Source organism: Ctenopharyngodon idella, chromosome 12 (genome assembly GCF_019924925.1).
Source record: "Ctenopharyngodon idella isolate HZGC_01 chromosome 12, HZGC01, whole genome shotgun sequence".
Taxonomy (NCBI): domain Eukaryota; kingdom Metazoa; phylum Chordata; class Actinopteri; order Cypriniformes; family Xenocyprididae; genus Ctenopharyngodon; species Ctenopharyngodon idella.
In genome coordinates, this window is record NC_067231.1 from 28,842,857 (window position 1) to 28,861,878 (window position 19,022).

General features: G+C 37.3%; 1 pseudogene; it reads right to left on the reverse strand.

The window, feature by feature from the left end:
• Positions 1 to 5,337: 5,337 nt before the first annotated feature.
• Positions 5,338 to 16,450, reverse strand: LOC127524257 (uncharacterized; annotated as a pseudogene).
• Between the last annotated feature and the right edge of the window lie 2,572 nt (positions 16,451 to 19,022).

The following is a 19,022-nucleotide window of genomic DNA, read 5'->3' on the forward strand; positions in this document are numbered from 1 at the left end:
ATAAAAGAGTGCAGATAGAGTAAAATGCAACAAAAGGCTTTAGAAAAAAATATTTTCATTTCACTGCTGTAAATTGATCTTACAGGAGATGAACGTATACAAGAAGAAGAAAAGTTCAAAAACCAAAGAACTAAATATGAAATGTGTGTACAACGCAGTACAGTATTCTGTCAATTACAGTAATACATAAATAAAGAAATAAATTCGCCATCTTCTGCACCTTCAGCCAAATTTCATTGCAGTATACAATACTATAGCAGTTTCTTGGTCTTCTGACAAAAGATTTTCTCTACCTTCCTTAGGCGGTCGTCTCTCAGTTCTTCAAAAATACAGCACATGAAGAAAAAAAAAAATGGCAACAAATAAATTTGACAATCAAACATTTGAGGGTGTACATGTGCTATCGTTTACTGGACACAGAATAGTGAAATTTCTCTCATATAAAGTACTGTTACTGTGTACTGTAATTATACTGTATGTGTAAGTAGTATAAAACCCTGTCGATAAATCTAGGATGCAATTTCTAAAGCACAGTCACCTGTGCTCCTATTTATATTATCCCGATATCCCGAGATTCTGATTGGTGTGTCATCATTTTTGCTGCTGAATGTTTATTAATGGATAAATGTGTGCTATTTGAGTTTACATAGTGACACTTGAGTTAATTATACTATGTGTTTGTGTTTTCTGAATGAGAATATGGTTAAACCACTGTAAAATAAGGGCATTTTTGTGTAGAGTTTTGCATAAATCATTAAGAAAATTGGAATGCGTGAAAACAAGTGAAACGTGTTTATAGTTTTGAGGAACGTGTCTTTGTTCTGAGAATTGAATAAATGGTCTGGGAAATTGTGCCAAATGAATCAGTTAGAGTGTGTTACTAATTGAGAAAAACTGTAATAACTATTGATTTTTACAAAGGAATGAATCAATACTGAATTTACTTAAGCTGGACAATGACACCATTTTCTTCTAGAGCTGCTGTGCAGCCAAAATTATTTGCCAGTTATTACTGTAAAGCTGCTTTGACACAATCTGCATTGTAAAAAGCGCTATATAAATAAAGGTGACTTGACTTGACTTGTTCTTACTCTTCCTCATCCTCTTCCTCCTCGTCCACATCCTCTAACACATACTCTTCTTCCTCTCATTCTCACATTATTTTCATCCATTTTTGGTATCAATATTCAGTTTGCCTGTGCCACTCTGAACTGGCATATTTTGTACAGTTGGTTTGATCACATCATTAGAAACAAGTGTGAACAATTTTGAGTCATTGTGTGTAAACTGTGTTAGTTGTGTTTAACTTTTGCTTTCCTGTGTTTAGCGTTTTGCAACACAAGTGCATCACAGTGCGAAATGTGTTTTAGTGAGTGAGAATGTGTTTAGAGATTTGCAAATGGTGTCTAACTGCCTAAACTTGTTTAAGGTTTTACAGAAACAGTGGTTTATTCGACAAATTGGTTTAGGCTATTGAGAATTTAGTTCAGAGAATGGGGTTTAGTGTTTTAGCAATTCAGAAAAACTGTAAATAAAATCAGCACCCACAGCATCCTCGGCAGTCGGCACAGCTGCAGTACTATAGCAGTTCATGGGTCCTCTAACAAAAGACTTTGTCTACTCTTGTGCAAGGCAGTCACCTCTCAGTGCTGCAAAAATAGGTAGTACTCGGCTACAAATCAATTTAACAGTTATGAGTTTGAGGGTGTAGAACATGTACAAAGAAAGTTCTCTCATCTGGACTGTACTGACAAATGTTCTTTGAGTCCCCTACTCTTTTAATTTCCTCTTCCTCCCCCACTTTTTTCATCTCTCTCTCTTGCCTTTATTTCTATAGCGCTTTATACAATACAGATTGTTTCAAAGCAGCTTTACAATGATTCAGTGATGCAAACAGAGTTCAATTCTGCTGTAAAGCAGCTCTAAAAAGAAAATAGAGTCATTGTTCAGTGAGATTTCCACAAGTGTTAGGATGCATTTAACAAAGCACATAATCACCTGCGGCCCTATTTATATTATCCTGAGATTCTGATTAGTGTGTCATCAGATTTACTACATCATTTTGTTATTTGAGTTCACATTGTGATGGCTTGAGTCATTATATTGTACTTGTGTCTTCTCACTGAGGGCATTTTTGTGTAAAGTTCTGCAGAAAACTTTGAGCAAATTGGAATGTCTGTGAAAACAGCTAGTTTAAATGTGTTAATAGCTTTGAGAAATGTGTTAGAACTGAATGAATGGTTTGGGAGCCAATTTAAATTAAAAAAAACTGTAACATATCTTTTGCTCCCTTGTCAAAACGGGAAGAGGTTAATGCATTATGTGAACATGAACTGAGAATCATCAACACTGTCACAGCATTTACAGCAAATCCAGGTTAGTATTAAATTGTATGTATGCTAAAACATTTTTAACAAGCTGAATAAATCAACATTAGTTAATGTATTATGAAGAAGCATGAATTAACAATGAACATGAGTATATTTTAAATATTTAATAAATGCTTTGTGCATTGTTAATTTATTTATGCATTATGTATAATTAAGTTGACTAGTTTAAATTTAAACTTGGCATTTCATCCTCTGATCTATATAGTATGAGCATCTCATGAGAAGTACTGTGTATTTCATTGTATGTGCAGTCAGGTTCACTGTCATTTTTACTCATTTCACAGCTTTTAGGAAATCACCAGAATGGATTCCAGATAATGAATGATTCTTCTCAAGTCACCAAAGTGCAGTTGTCAGTGGATTTTTCCAGTAATTGTTGCAAATGCAGTTGAACAAGATTCCTCAGAACTACATGCAGTACGTTGATACAGTGTCACCACTGTATCAACAGTCTTTTTTTATTTCATTTTATAGTACCACACAATGACAAATATGATGTTTGCAGTTTCTGCACATTTTTGTAAATGGGCAAAATAATCATGTTAAAACCAGTCATAAAGAATGCAACAGATCATGATTATGTGATAAAAAGTAAAAGGGTTGAGAATTGTGGTGAGATAATCTAACCATCGATAGAGACAAACAGACACTCCTCTATGAATGTACAGCAAGAAACCTGATTATATCTGTTGGCTCTCAGTGAAGCTCAAACCTCATGTATAAAGGTGTTATAGAGACACACTGAAGAGGATGAAGATTCTCTAATTATTCACTAAACAAGCTATTTAAACTTATTAGTGTCTCATTGAATTGAAATGGAGACGTTTGCTTTACACAGTCTAAGGTAACTGGATGTGCAATGAAAAATAATCTGACATTCAGAAACCTGTTATACTGGCTGAATATACCAGCTATACCAGGCCAAAGAGTCTTTCACACGTTCATCATGCTAACTCTTAGAGATCAACTGGAACACAATTAATACCTTTTATAGGTTAAAACTACATACAAAAACATGCTTTATTTTACTTTATATTTTGTCATACTTTATCTATCTAAATAGCTCATATATTTATCTTAACACTTTTAAAAGGAATTTGCAATCTGAATCACACAATACGGTAATTGTCTAGTTGACATATTGCTGACTGTTTTTGATCAAATATAGAAATATTCTAAGTATTTGATTTGTAATATTTTGTCAAATCCAAACATGTTTCATAATAGAAACACTTTCACACAACATTCAATAATATGGTATTGATAAATAATAATAATAATAATAATAATAATAATAACTCAAAAATATTAAGAGTTTTATCTGCATGTTGCATAAAGCATAAAAGCAGCAGTAGGTCTTAGTTAACAGTTATTAATGTTACGTTCTCACAACAGGGTCGATCGAGGACACTGTCAGAGAAATGCTTGAATGTGAATATGCCCTCTGTCCTACCAGCTCTTCAATTTCAGTTTCTCTTCACCTTTTATTCCTGAAAACCTAGAACAATACATGAACATTTTTTTGGACTGAACCCAATCTTGCCTTCTAAGAAAAAACAATTCAACCGGTGCTGCAACATTCTTTAAAGAACTAAAAGTAAAATAGCAAGACTCTTTTCATGCATATTATCAGGTCTGTGTACTTTTGCATCTATTCCTTTTTTGTTTTTTAACCACGTCGAGAAAAACAAAAAATGAACGGTTGTTGTATTTTTAAATGCTATGCTGAATACCAAAATTTGAATTTAAACCGAATACACAAATTTCATGTGCACAAAATAGATATTGACTTCTTTTCAGATTTTTGTTTATTACGTTTTGCATCTTTATAAACCAAAATTAAAAATGGACAGATTAAAGTCGAAGAAATTCCTTACAAGTTTTCTTTTGTAAAATTGTTGTTTCGCCCACACTTTCGAGAGCCATGTCTTTGAAACATGATAATAGGCTGATTGACTTGATTTTCAACCCATTCTTACTCACGAGGGGTCCGATACTGCAGCATGTCCAAGAGAATGCTATAGCCTACTGGCAGGCAAACGCACCCAGTGAAGCGGGACATTCGAGCGCTTAATGTGGCGTAATATACTAAGAAAGTGATATTGGAGGAGCAAATTCAGTACACACCTTATAAATAAAGCATATGCTATGTAGGATATACTACAGAGAAGCAGATGAGCCCACACTATGAACACAATTAATTACACATTAAGCATTTTCCTAGAAAATAAAATACAATTATAAAGAAAACGCTTAATGCGTTAAGACAGTGATATTAAACAACCAATAAAGCTTTAGACAAGCAGGTCAGGCTGAATATGAAGGCAACACGCTTACACATTCAGTGTTTTCCACTTACAGAAAATCGTTAGAAACACTTAACATAAAAATATTTTCCTTCCACTTTGTAGTCTTAGATGCTGTTGATGACAAGAAAATGTACGAGAAAATAGTTTCTTCCTGGTTGTTGTTTTAGTAGGCTTAAGCCACGTAAAGCGTTAATGTCCCAGCGACACGGCCGTAACGCGTTGCTTTCAATGAGAATTGAGAAACATTTCATGTCAAACCTCCACTGAGGCAAAGGGTATGGAAATTTTGTCTTCATGAAAATTACATATTACTGGGGTATAATTTTGTCATCATGATATATGCTGGGGTATTTTCATTTTGAAGACAAAAAAGTCACAGTAATTTAGATTTTAATTTATTACAAAGATAACAGTAAAATGATAATGTTATGATCATTTTACTACACAACTTTTACTGAAAGAAAATGATTAAAAAGGAAAAACAGACTATGATGCTAACCATCAAATTTATTGTTTTTTCTTTTCATTCAGACCTTTTTCATGCCTTATACTACAGTAAATGCATGAATAAAATATTAAACAATTTTTTAAGAAAAGAAAGTCATATTAGTTAGTTTTCTACAATCCTAATATCACACATTTCCACAGAACAGGAATGGCCCAATTATGTTTTTGGATGATTTGAATAAACATAAATCTGATGGTCATTGTTATTGCAGCACATTCTATTAAGTAACACAGAATGAATCTACTATCTAAAAATCATTGTAAATGATTAAATAATTTATTATGCCACATGAAATATCAGTTATGAAATAAAGAAACGTTTAGAAACCCACAACCAGTTTGGCATCAGTTCAACATTAATTAAAATGACTCTAGACAATATGCATGTAAAATGTTGTGGAAATAAACTAAAAGTGTGTCAGGACACTCATCAGAGGAACAAGAAACACCATCAGAGAACCACACAGACAAGAAGCCTCAGATACCTTCACTTGGTCTGGGACCCACTTATCTGTGAACAGGGAATATAATGAAATGCAGTGAAATGTAATGTATTCACATAGAAACCTTGGTAACACTTTACAATAAGGTTCATTAGTTAACCATAGTTAAAGGAACACTCCACTTTTTTTGAAAATAGGCTAATTTTCCAACTCCCCTAGAGTTAAACAGTTGAGTTTTACCGTTTTGAATCCATTCAGCTGATCTCCGGGTCTGGCGGTACCACTTTTAGCGTAGCTTAGCATAGTTCTTTGAATCTGATTAGACCGTTAGCATCTCGCTCAAAAATGACCAAAGAGTTTTGATATTTTTCCTATTTAAAACTTGACTCTTCTGTAGTTACATCGTGTACTAAGACCGACGGAAAATGAAAAGTTGCGATTTTCTAGGCCGATATGGCTAGGAACTATACTCTCATTCCAGCGTAATAATCAAGGAACTTTGCTGGTGCAGCAGGCGCAATGATATTACGCAGCGCCTGTGACCCCCTGCTTGCGCAGGGAGCGTGCCTTGCAACCATGGAGACATTTGTGAGAGGCGCTGCGTAATATCATTGCACCTGCTGCAGCCATTGTACGACAGCAAATTTCCTTGATCATTACGCCGGAATGAGAGTATAGTTCCTAGCCCTATCGGCCTAGAAAATCGCAACTTTTCATTTTCTGTCGGCCTTAGTACACGATGTAACTACAGAAGAGTCAAGTTTTAAATAGGAAAAACATTGAAACTCTTTGGTCATTTTTGAGCGAGATGCTAACGGTCTAATCAGATTCAATGAACTATGCTAAGCTATGCTAAAAGTGGTACCGCCAGACCCGGAGATCGGCTGAATGGATTCGAAAACGGTAAAACTCAACTGTTTAACTCTAGGGGAGTTGGAAAATGAGCCTATTTTCAAAAAAAATGGAGTGTTCCTTTAACTACTTTAGTTAACATGAACTAATAATGAACTGCACTTATACAGCATTTATTAATCTTTGTTGATGATAATTTCAACATTTAATAATACATTATTAAAATCTTGTTAACATTAGTTAATGCACTGTGAACTAACATGAACAAACAATGAACAGCTGTATTTTTATTAACTAATGTTAACGAAGATTAATAAATACAGTAACAAATGTATTGCTCATGGTTAGTTCATGTTAGTTAATACATTACCTAATGTTTAACTAATAAAGTGTTTTGTGTACTGTAAAGTGTTACCGAAACGTTTATTTAAAAATGATTCAAATAAATGAAATGTTCACCTGTGTTCCCTTCAGACAACATCAGAGGACCCATGGATATGGAAGCGCTGTCATGGAAGTCCAGAGACCTGCCCTCTCTCCGCTGGTGTCCAGAGTCACAGTCCTGATAGAGAAAAGAGCAAAATCCAGCTGTGTGAATCTCTGTTAAATATCACTGAACAAACATGAAACAAAGGAGTGCACAAAATCTCCAGCAGAGGGGGCAAAAAAAAAAAAAAAATGGTTTGAAATGGTTTTTAGTGTTTGATCAACAAGGGTTTATAAACTGCAGATCTGTACCATTTACCCATCACATTTATAGATACTCCATATTCTGTATACACAGAAAGACAAACAGACAGACAGACACTGGCTAATATAACTGATGAATTAGATTGGTATTGAAAACATATATTGAAGAAAAAATATATATATATATATTTCACAAATACAACACTAAAGCTAATTTAACATCACAAATTTATAAATTATCAGAAGTTTTGTAAACTGACCATTGAGCAGCGATTGTTTGACAGAAGGCAAAGGTGAACAGCACAGTGCAGGTAAAGCTTAGTGGAGTTTGCAGTGAAGATGAACATCCTGAAGGAGAAACGGCTGGATGTCGAGACGCCGTTCTGCAGCAGCTCCACTGTGCCGTCATTTGGATTGGGACACCTGAGAATATCAATAATGACAATGAACAAATCAAATTATTTTCTTTGTTTCCATTGTACAAAAATGAAATCCTAAGTTTTTGTCCTGAAACACTGAGAGATAAGTTCCTCAGGCAATCCTAAAAAAGCACTGCTTTACTCTGAAACGATGAGATCCCAGCGGAGGCTGTAATCAGGATCATTCACAGGTGTAGCCCAACACGTGTCCAACACCAGGGCAAACTGGCGGCTGTCGACCCCCTCAACACGAACTTCCACATGCATCTCCTGGTTGAGCTCTGCATCCACTGCACCAGCGAAGGGCCGGGTAAACTCATCATCCTGATATGGAATCATCCGGACACGATATCTGCCTTGACCAGCGGGAAGGGTCTTGTGCACAATACTATTGAAATAATGGATAGATATGTGTTAATTTATGGTAAAATTCCTCTTTAGGAGTAAACCATATATGTTTTCTTGGTTTAGAGAATATTATCATATGATATATTTACTTTTTTGGGATAGTTCACCCAAAAATGAAAATTATGTCATCATTTACTCACCCTCAGGTTGTTCCAAACTTGTATAATTTTTTTTGTTATGTTGAACACAAAGGAAGATGTTTTAAAGAATGTGGGAAACTGAACAGTTCTGGAGCACCATTGACTTCCACAGTATTTTTTTTTTTTTTTTTTTTTTTTTCTACTATGGAAGTCAATGTTGTCCCAAAGCAGCCTGGTTACAAACTTTCTTCAAAATATCTTCTTTTGTGTTCAACAGAGCAAAGAAATTTTTACAGGTTTGGAACAACTTGAGGGTGAGTAAATGATGACAAAATTTTCATTTTTGGGTGAACTATCCCTGCACATTTTGTATGTCTCCCTTATATCACACACCAGCTTCATGTCTTGCAGTCTCTACTAATGAGCCGAAGTTGAATCAGGTGTGATAGATGAGGGAGACATATAAAACCCCTGCTCGAATCAGTTGGATCTTTCCAAGGAAACCGGTTTACAAATCCGGCCAGACAGATTAACCCATGAATCTTCCCAAGCTCCTTATACAAAGCTATCGCATAATTCCAGAAGAATTGGAATATACAGCAGGAGTCATATGGAACTTTTGGTGTACGTATTGAAGCTTGAAAGTCCCCATGAGGATTAAAAGCACTGCAAGATGAGACCTTAATTCTGTGAGATAAAATCCTGTGTTCCTTGGAACAAATAAAGACATTAAGGTTTGGACAACATGAGGGTGAGAAAAATGCCGTGTTTTGGTGAACTACTCCTTTAACAAAAATAGTGCTGCTGGAACCAGAATTTGTATTTGACTCGCACCTCTCCAGAGGGTTGATTTCCACATTCATGGAAAGTGTTTGTGTTTGAGGATAAACACAGCTGAAGGAAAGCTTCAGAATTTTCTCTCTGCTGATGATGCGACCTTCTGACCTCGGTGTCCCCAGAATCAAGTTATCATAGATGAAGTGGGTGCCGTTTGCCTGTGGACAGCGCATTTAAAATTTTGTAATTTAGCCTAAATTGAATTCAAGGTATTTTTTATTTTTTTTATTTTTTTTTAAAAAGGCAGCAGCTATTGCAGTATTTTCCTTCCACTGAAGTGAAAAAGGTAGTAAGATGCTATTTATACTTAGAGCAAAAAATGGCAGATACTATTTGCACCTTAACATACTGTAGTAGTAATATTGTAAAACAGTCTGTGATCATCATAAATGGATGCTACCTTATTGAGACATTACTTGTCCCTGTCCCTAAAGCCCACACTTGTTTTCAGATGTGTTTATTTTGTAAATTTGCCTGGCTTAATCAGACAATGGTGGGTGGAATTAGTGTAAATTGCATCTGCCAATAAGGTGGGCTATTTGCACTTGGAGTAAACAGACACTCCGTCAAAGCAACTTTTTTTTCTTTCTTTTTTTCTTTTCTTTTTTTTTTTTTTTTTTTTTTTTAACAAATCAACATTAGACATAACAATTAAAACTACAAAGCCCAAAAACATTGTATCAGTCAAGTGAAAAATTGGGTGACATTAATGGTGGAGAATGCGGGCACAAGTTCCAGTCTTTTACACCATGATGTTGAGCACATTTCCCTTCGAATCTCTTTGAAACTTTGAGAAGTTTATAGGGAGGTCTGTTTGAGCCCTTTATTTTGTTGATACAGATTCAGTACTCTTACAGACCTCCCTACATACTTCTCAAAGTCTAACAGAGATACCCCAAGTGGTCAGATCAAACTGTGTTGGTTCTATCAGACACTACAAATATTTTGATGGTGTATTTGAATAGATTATACATAGTTAAACCTACCACAAGATTTGTACCACAGATGTGTTCATCATTATCAAAATGGAATTCCACTCTGCCATTCCGGACCGTTCCTTTGCAGCTGGGATCATTGAGGTGTAAGACATCAGCTTGAAAACCAGCCTCAAAGAGCTGACAGCGAGACACAGACATGGAGCCAGAGCTGCTTTCACAGGATTCTGAGAAATCTGTGAGAGAAAACAGCCAAAATATGGTCAGAATTATTAGAATAAATAAATCATATTTCATTTTTGTTGTTGTTGTTGTTGTTGAATGAGACCAACCAAAAGAGTCAGGTTCTGGTCTGGGTTGGTCATTGTTACATAAACAGCCATAAACACCATTTTTCTTCCCACACCATTCATCCTCAGAGCAGCTGAGTTCAGAGCAGCGATCTCTCACATCTAAGAGGAAAAGCACAGATACTGTGAAACAGAGCCAGAGCTTAACATTCTGAGCCCCTGAATGATATTCCTAATGGTAATAAAATATTTTATTTTCTAGTGAATTAAAGGGGCCATTTCATAATTTCAAATAATTTTGCCCTTGAGATCCACAGACACAGCCAGCACCAGCACAGCACTGAAGAGGGGGTGTCTGAAGTAACGAAATGTCTAGTTCACACAGGAACTTACAGCAGCGTCTCAAATACTGTCTGTATGAACGTGCAACGAGAGTCAAGCCCGTATTCTCTTACTAGTAGCCATAGCGACAGTGATCAAAGTAATTTCAAAGATGGCGACATCCATAAAACTGAAAGGTATTATCACTTTTGATAAGAGTCCAGCTAAGCCACGAGTTTATCCATTAAATCTTTATTAACCGACAGCAGCTTCAATGTAAACACGCGCTATAGCCGCCCGTGACACAGCATTTGAGTCGCGCATAGAATACAAAACTGATGGGAGGGCCCTCGGGTGGGGAACAGTGACTGGATCTAAAACCTTCAGATGACACACAGCTCATCTCTCCCTCGCTGTAAGTTACTGAAATTGAAACAACACACGAAACCCCTTAGCGTAACGGCTCTCTCGCACTGTATGACTGGACAGACAACTAGTTGTCCAGTACGGTTCCGTTCACACAGTGTGAATATTCCAAGAATGTGGTTGTGAGTCCTGAAAATGTACGGGTGTGAGTTCGGTTATAGAATGCGGTTGTCACTCCCGTAAATAACCTTACCGTGTGTGAACGTAACCGTATTAAGGACTCAAATACAGGACTGACAATCGTATTCTGCCGCTGTGTGAACGTGGCCTAAAAGTTAATGAAACTAAAAGACTGTCCTTAAATAAAATGTTGCTATAGTAGCCTAATATTAATGCTAGAATGCCTATGCATTTGGCAATTGTGATTTTTTAAATAGTGTATTCTGTTTCGCACATTAAATTCCATTTTCACATTCATCTTGACTGAGGGGGCATGATAGTTCAGGGTGTGTGCACTGATGCACTTCCACTATCAATGCGTCCATTCACTGTCTCTCCTGTTCCAAATGGATAAAATTTGTTTATAATATTGATGCCATTGTCTGAGAAAAAAAAAAAAAAAAAAAAAAAACTGAAAATGTATTAGTAATGTCATAGACATCATTTCCATTTCTTTTACCCATTATAACATTTGTATTCTCATGATAATGCATGATACAGCATGCCATATATCAGCATGCCTCTGATTACCTTTGGCCTTGTGCCTATGGCTGAATCACCTTAATATAGCTCATAATATAAAAGCCTAAGGCTTTATAAATTCTTTTAAATTATTTACATGCACCTCAAACAGATAACATGGATCTGATTTGCTCATGCCCAACAATAATCCTCCAGATTGTAACATAATATCACCAGTCGTTGTGTCCATGGTTGTAGTTTCTGTTGTTGTAGTTTCAGTTGTGGTTGTCTCTGGCATGACAGTAGTAGTGGTAGTGTTTATTTTGCTTGAATCTGAAATAAATTATAAAAATTATGGGAAAAAAACAAACATAATCTCTTATATAATCAATGGGCACATGTATATATTCACCTGCACAGTATGCCAAACTGCAGGTAGTTGGGCTCACAAACTCATAGACATAATAATCTCCTGGACAGGCTTTGACTTTAATGGGATTGGACTGGAAATAGCAGCAGTTATTGCTCCAGTGACCGCAGACATCTCGAGTGACCACTCCATCCTCAACTGTTGGATGTCCTCTGTTCAGCCACAGTGGGGCAAGAGTGCCACAACTATACTCATCAACACATGTGTCTGGCATCTGAACGCTCTGACCCTGAATGAAGAGACGATACCAGCCGTTCCAGCTGACCCAAGCATCACACATTATCTGAGAGGAATGTTGATTGTAGGTGGCTCTCCATGGATCATCCAGGACATTGTAGTTGTAGCAGGGGTCAACAGGGGGAGCTGTTGAAAGATCAAGAGATCATGTCTAAAAAAAAAAAACAAGTTCAAAAAGATGCTCATAAGAGTTTATGAAGGAAGCAAAACAATACTTTACCAGTGGTTATGATTGGTGGAGTAATGGATTCTATGGATGGGATTGTCTCTGTTGTTGTAGATGGTGTTGAGATGGACTGACTTAAGGCTTCTGGTATGAGGAACATTTTATATCAACATCAATAAATTTAAAACAAAATCCAGAAAAAAATTAAGTGCACATAAATAAATGCTCACCTGCACAGTAAACACCACAAAATATTGGCTTGAAAAACTCATAAACATAGTAATTTCCTGGACAGGCTTTGACTCTTATAGGGTGGGATGTGAAAGTACAGCAGTTATCCCATGAGGAGAGACAGACCTGACGGGTGACCACTCCATCTTCCAGCTGTGGGTGAGATCCGTTGAGCCACAGTGGGGAAAGAGTGCCACACATGAAGTGATCTACACATGATTCTGGCATCTGAGTATTTTGACCATTGTAGAACAGCCTGTACCAGCCATTCCACTCCACATTATAATCACACGTGATATAGTTATTATAGTAAGAGTAGTCAGTGGCTCTCCAAGGCTCATCCAGACTGGTATAGTTGTAGCAGGGGTCGATACTTGGGGTGGAGAAAGGTACTATTGTGGAAAAGGTAGAGAGACAGCACTATATAATGTAGGTTAAATTTATTCAATATAATAATATGAATGTAAAGAATACCATCCATGATAAGCATGTCAGATATAAAGATGAATGAATGTACCTGCACAATAAACAGGAGCTGGGATTGAAATAGGTGGCCTGGTAAATTTGTAGACATAATAATTTCCAGGACAAGCTTTGACTTGGATTGGGTCGGATCTGTAGCGACTGCACTGATCATAATAAGAACCGTAAATTTCACGAATAACAACTCCATCTTCTAGTCGAGGATGAGAGCCACCAAGGTACAAAGAACTAAAACCTCCACATGACATGTAAGACATACACCATTCAGGCATCTGAGCACTCAAGCCATTAATGAAGAGTCGATACCAGCCATCCCATTCTACACGAGTGTCATCATGATCAGATATGTATCCAAACATAGACCAGTAATTGAGAGTGTTTCTCCAGTGGTTGTCGGGTATGTTGTAGTTATTGCACGGGTCATAATCTGTTAGTGAGAGATGATGAGATCAAAACAAACAAGTTATATTTCAATGAGGAACTTAACAAGTGCAAATCTGAATCAGTGAAACATTGTAATAATCATGAGATTCTTAAATTATTTATACACAATGTGACTGTGTAATAGTAAAAAAGTTTGGTAACACTTTATTTTAAGGTCTTTTAACTAGTTGCTCATTAGCATGCATATTACTAGAGTATTGGCTGTTTATATGTACTTATTAAGCACATATTAATGCCTTATTCTACATTACCTCATTCTACTTTCTTAATCCTACCCAATACCTAAACTTAACAACTACCTTACTAACTATTAATAAGCAGTAAATTAGGAGTTTATTAAGGGAAAAGTTGTAGCTAATAGTTTATATGTGTTCCCTATACTAAAGTGTTACCAAAAGTTGGAACATAAAAATTGCCATTTAAACAGTGATGCAAAATATTCACTGGAAAAAAAATAGCAAATTTTTCGATTGAGATCATTTTTAATAACATTCATATATTATTTCTTCCATTATTTACAACTTACTCAAGGTGATGCTGGATCCAGTGAATATCTCTGGACTCGCAGTGGAAACTGCCTGTGAAACAGTGTTGACATCTAAAAAAGAGCAAATTCATGTCATGACAGAATTCATTTTAAAAACTTTGAAAGACTTAAAAGAATTAAGAAAACCACAGTACCTATGCAGTATCCTGAACAGATGAATGGTGGATTCACAAGTTCATAGACATAATAATCACCTGGACACGCTTTCACTCTGATGGGTCTTGACTTGTAATCACAGCAGCCACTCAGATACCCTCCACAGACCTCCCTGATCACCACTCCATCCTCTATCTGAGGGTGAGTATCATTGATGTATGCACTTTTGATGTATGCATTACAGCTGTATGAACTAACACAGGTCTCTGGCATCCGGATGTCCATTCCATAGTAGAAAATTCAGTACCAGCCATTCCAGGAGAAACGTTCATCACAAATGAAATCTCCACGCGCATTGTTGGCTCTCCAGGGACGATCCAGAGACTCATAGTTGTAGCAGGGATCACTGCTGATGCTTTGGAAAGCAGCTGACATGGAGATTGCAAAAGAATATATATATATATATATGTGTGTGTGTGTGTGTGTGTGTGTATGTGGCGAGCGGTGAATTTTTTAACCGGGTATGCTGAGTGGGGCGTTATGTCAAAGTGGTGAAGATTTGTTGAATGGGTTTATAATAAGAGAGACACTCACGTTTGCTCTAGACAGAATGCTAGCTGCTCAGTTGCTTACTATCAAGACACATAGCGACACAGCTAAAATTTTGGTAAAATGTTTGACCATTTATTGAAAGTAGCCTACATTTACCTGTTGATGCATTCACAAGCACTCATAAGCTGTTGAGTTGTGTTTGAGTTAAGTCAGGCTCAACGCACGATAGGGACAAAATCTGGTGTATTTTTGTAATTCTGCGAAGTGGCACTAATGTCACAGAAACTACATACTTCAACTTTAAATGGTACGGTGCATCGGCTGAGTACACATCTAAATCAGAGATCCGTCTAACTCAAAATGAGCCACGACCTATTGCAAGATGCAGGTGATTAATTCCTGTCAGCTTTGAGGTGGCCAAAAGCTATGCAAATATTCAAGTTTTTCTGACAAAGACTTGACTGCAAAGCAACACAAGAGGACTGTTGAGTAATATTACGATGTGTTCAGATACAGTATGTATATTAATTATTAAACAAACAGAATTGTGTTACAAACAACATGAGATCTATGTGAGTGCTACTGATCTGTATGGGGGACCAACATAGTAACCTATACAGAATGTATAATGGACTGCACACTGATTCTAACTACAGTAGTCAACATTTGAAGTGGATCAAAACCTTTCATCAAAGTTGTCCTAAAACCTTCTTCTTAGGACAACTTAGTTCTTAGGACAACTATGATGAACTTTTTTGATCAACTTCAAATGTTGACTACTATAGTTACACATGCTTATTTTCAATAAATAATCGGTTAAAATGAATGATAAATTGTATGTCAGCATTTAAAGATAAAATGCATGTCAGATAGAGAATTTACTCTTGAGAGTGACATAAAAAATGATACAAATCTTAGAGAAAATAGTTAAAATTTCACCTGCACAGTACATAGGCCCTGGAGCTGATATGATGGGTTTGACAAATTCATAGACGTAATAATCTCCTGGACAGGCTTTGACTTGGATGGGTGTGGATTTGTAGTAGCCACACTGATTGTAATACCACCACCACCACAACCACCCACGTGCATAAGTTCCTACGACTTCACGGGTCACCACTCCATCCTCAAGTGTTGGATGAGAACCGCTGAGATACAGTGCAGTTTCACCACCACATCCAGCATTACTCACACACCACTCAGACATCTGGGCACTTTCTCCATTCAAATACAGCCGATACCAGCCACTCCATTCAACAAGGGTGTCATCATGTCCATAGTTCTGATATAGGCCTTGCTGTATGTCTCTCCAATATTCATCAAGAGTGTGATAATCATAGCATGGATCAGAGATGGAAGATGTAGGTTCTGAGAGAATAAAGAAAAAAAGACAGTTCACTTAGTCACAGAGGTGGCAAAAACAAGAGTACTGGTAAACATCTAATATCTCTATATAAAAGAGAAGATATTGGGATGGCAGACTGAGAATGGATTTTTAGATAAACTGACTACATCTACAAATGTATCCTTTATACCCCTCTCTCATTAATTAACTACAGACCAGTATCCATTCATTGCTAAGACACTTGAACGAGTCGTGTTAAACCAAGTCTCTAATTTTCTTACACAGAACAACCTCCTGGACAAAAACCAGTCTGGTTTCAAAAGCAGCCACTCAACTGAGACTGCCCAGCTCTGAGACTGCCAAGAGCTGCTTCCAAATCCTCAGTACTCATCTTGCTGGATCTGTTTGCTGCTTTTGACATAGTTAACCACCAGATCCTCCTGTCAACCCTCATGATGAAGGGCATCTCGGGAACCACACTTCAATGGTTCAAGTCTTACCACTTTTAGGTAGGTCCTTCAGGGTGTTGTGGAGGGGTGAGGCGTCTAAGTCCCAACATCTATCTACTGGGGCACCTCAGAGCTCAGTGCTTGGACCACTTCTTTTCTCCTTCTACATACTAGGATCTGTCATTCTGTTTTTCTGTCAGCATGTTTTTTTCCTATCACTGCTATGCTGCTCACATCTCAGCCTGCCTGGTAGACATTTCTTGCTGGAAGAAGGACCACCACCTTTAACTCAACCTTGCGAACCTCAAGTCACATCTCTCTTCATAAACTTGCACTGGTTGCCAGTTGCCACTTGCATCAAATTCAAGTCACTGATGTTTGGCTACAGAACAACCACTGCCTCTGCACCCCTAAGCTTGTGTTCTCCAAGTGAACGACACCTTGTAGTGCCATCCCAAAAAATCACTTTCATGTACCTTTACTCTTCATTGCCTCACAAATTAACTGCACTGGCAAAAAGCCCAGAAGGCGAGAGTGGGTCATCAAGGAGAAAGGCCCTGTCCTTCCTGTCCTTCCTCAGTGTTACGACCCTGGTCTAGGTGAGGGAAGCAGCATACATAAAATGTTCAGGAAAAATCAATTTTAACAATTTCTTTCTTTTTTTCCTTTTTTTTTTTTTCCTTTTAGTTTCGTCACAAAACAAAAATGAATTAAGCAATTTCTTCAGGGCTGGGCAAGGCCAAAACAATAAACAAAACGGCCACTAAACTAAACCCGAATTATTACTAACTAAACCCTGTAACATAAAGAAAAAGAAAATACAGTGGTCTTTACCCAACTTCCTGGCTAACTCAACACAGGAGAAAGGATGCACACAAAAGAAAAAGGCACCCCTACCGCTTCAGTGATCAAGGAAAATACTATATATACAATATTTACAGAGAATGGGCAACACAACTGCCACAATAAAGAAATGAAAAAGAACTATAAACGAATGAAAACAATATGGTCAAAAATCAAAATAAGAGTGCTTTACAGAAGTGAATAAGAATTGGTGACAACCGAAAATAATATACACAATTTAGATCTCACTGATCATAAGCCAACTACACCAGTAACACTCTCTTAGTAGCTACAACACGCCAACAACACTCTCCCCCTGCCACGTCAGCATCCCGGGCGTTTTTCAAAGAAATGTTCCACTCCAGTCCGCCAATCCCTGGGTACGTCTCGAATACATCCAATCAAGGCGGAGCTACCTAAGAGCGAGAGAGAGAGAGAAAGAGAGAGAGAGAGAGAGACGTATGCACGCACATCTCCACAAACAGGGAAGGGGGAAAAAAACAGCAATACGTCCTCGGACGTAGGCAGGCAGCTCAAGAATCGGGGTGGAAGAAACCGCTGGACGGGCTTCCGGATTGGGATCTGGAGCTTCGGAGAGCAAAGTGCCGAAGCAGTCTCAACATCGTCTGTTAGCTCCATCTGCGATCCCCAGGTCCTGAGACGCCCCGAACCACGGGAAGCACAAGCCTGGCTGGCCTCATCAAACATGGCCAGGCGGGAGTGCAGCACTCTGAGCAGCACCAACTCACAGTGAACACAGGTAGCCCCCTCAAAAGCTGCCTGTGCATGCTGTGCTCCCAAGCAGTCCACTTTTACACTTTTAATGAATGAATGCTTTCTAAACAATGTTTCTCCTAACTGAGACAAACAACAGCAAAGAGACAGTTTCACAGTACACAGGGCGCTTGCTGAAGAGCAGAAGCTAACTCTGTTGTGTGCCGGCATCCCTTTGTAGCTTCTGTATTCGCCATCACATGCTATGTCATGATGCAGCACCAATCATGATCGAACTAGTTTCACACGTGCTTCAGACGCAATCACGCTGAGGGCGTTCCCCAAAGTGTCGTTACAGACGCAGCGCAAGTTCCCTCAAAAGGGAACAGGAGAAGCATTGAGCCACAGCAATCCAGTTAGAATACAATCCACAAATCACCAAGATTTACCAATGATTTACTGTAGTAACACTAACTGTAAACATGGTGTTGTGGTTGATATGGGATATTTATGTAGAATTTTATATTACTAATGTAGATATGTATTAAATGTATTAAAGGAGTAATGAAATATAGATCAAATTACGTAACATTTTGTTGCATACTAATGCCATTTTGTGCATTAGTATTTACACTAAATGTGTTTACTATTGAATAAATACCATAAAGCCATTCTAGATACTATAGAAACCATATTGTTACTTTTTTTTTTTACCATAGTAGTGAGGTGTCGTGATGTGTGGTTTTACCTTTAGTTATTCTGATCTAAATGTATGATACTATCATACTAAGACCAATGATTAATTTTAATACAAGCAGAATTCTAACTCAGTTAGAATGTTTAAATTTTACCTTCTAAAAATTGCAATAGGTTGTTAAAATTTTTACAGATTTTACTGTTTGTGTTAAAGAAAACAAATTTACTTCTGCATCCCAACTCAAGCTACTTACTACTCGC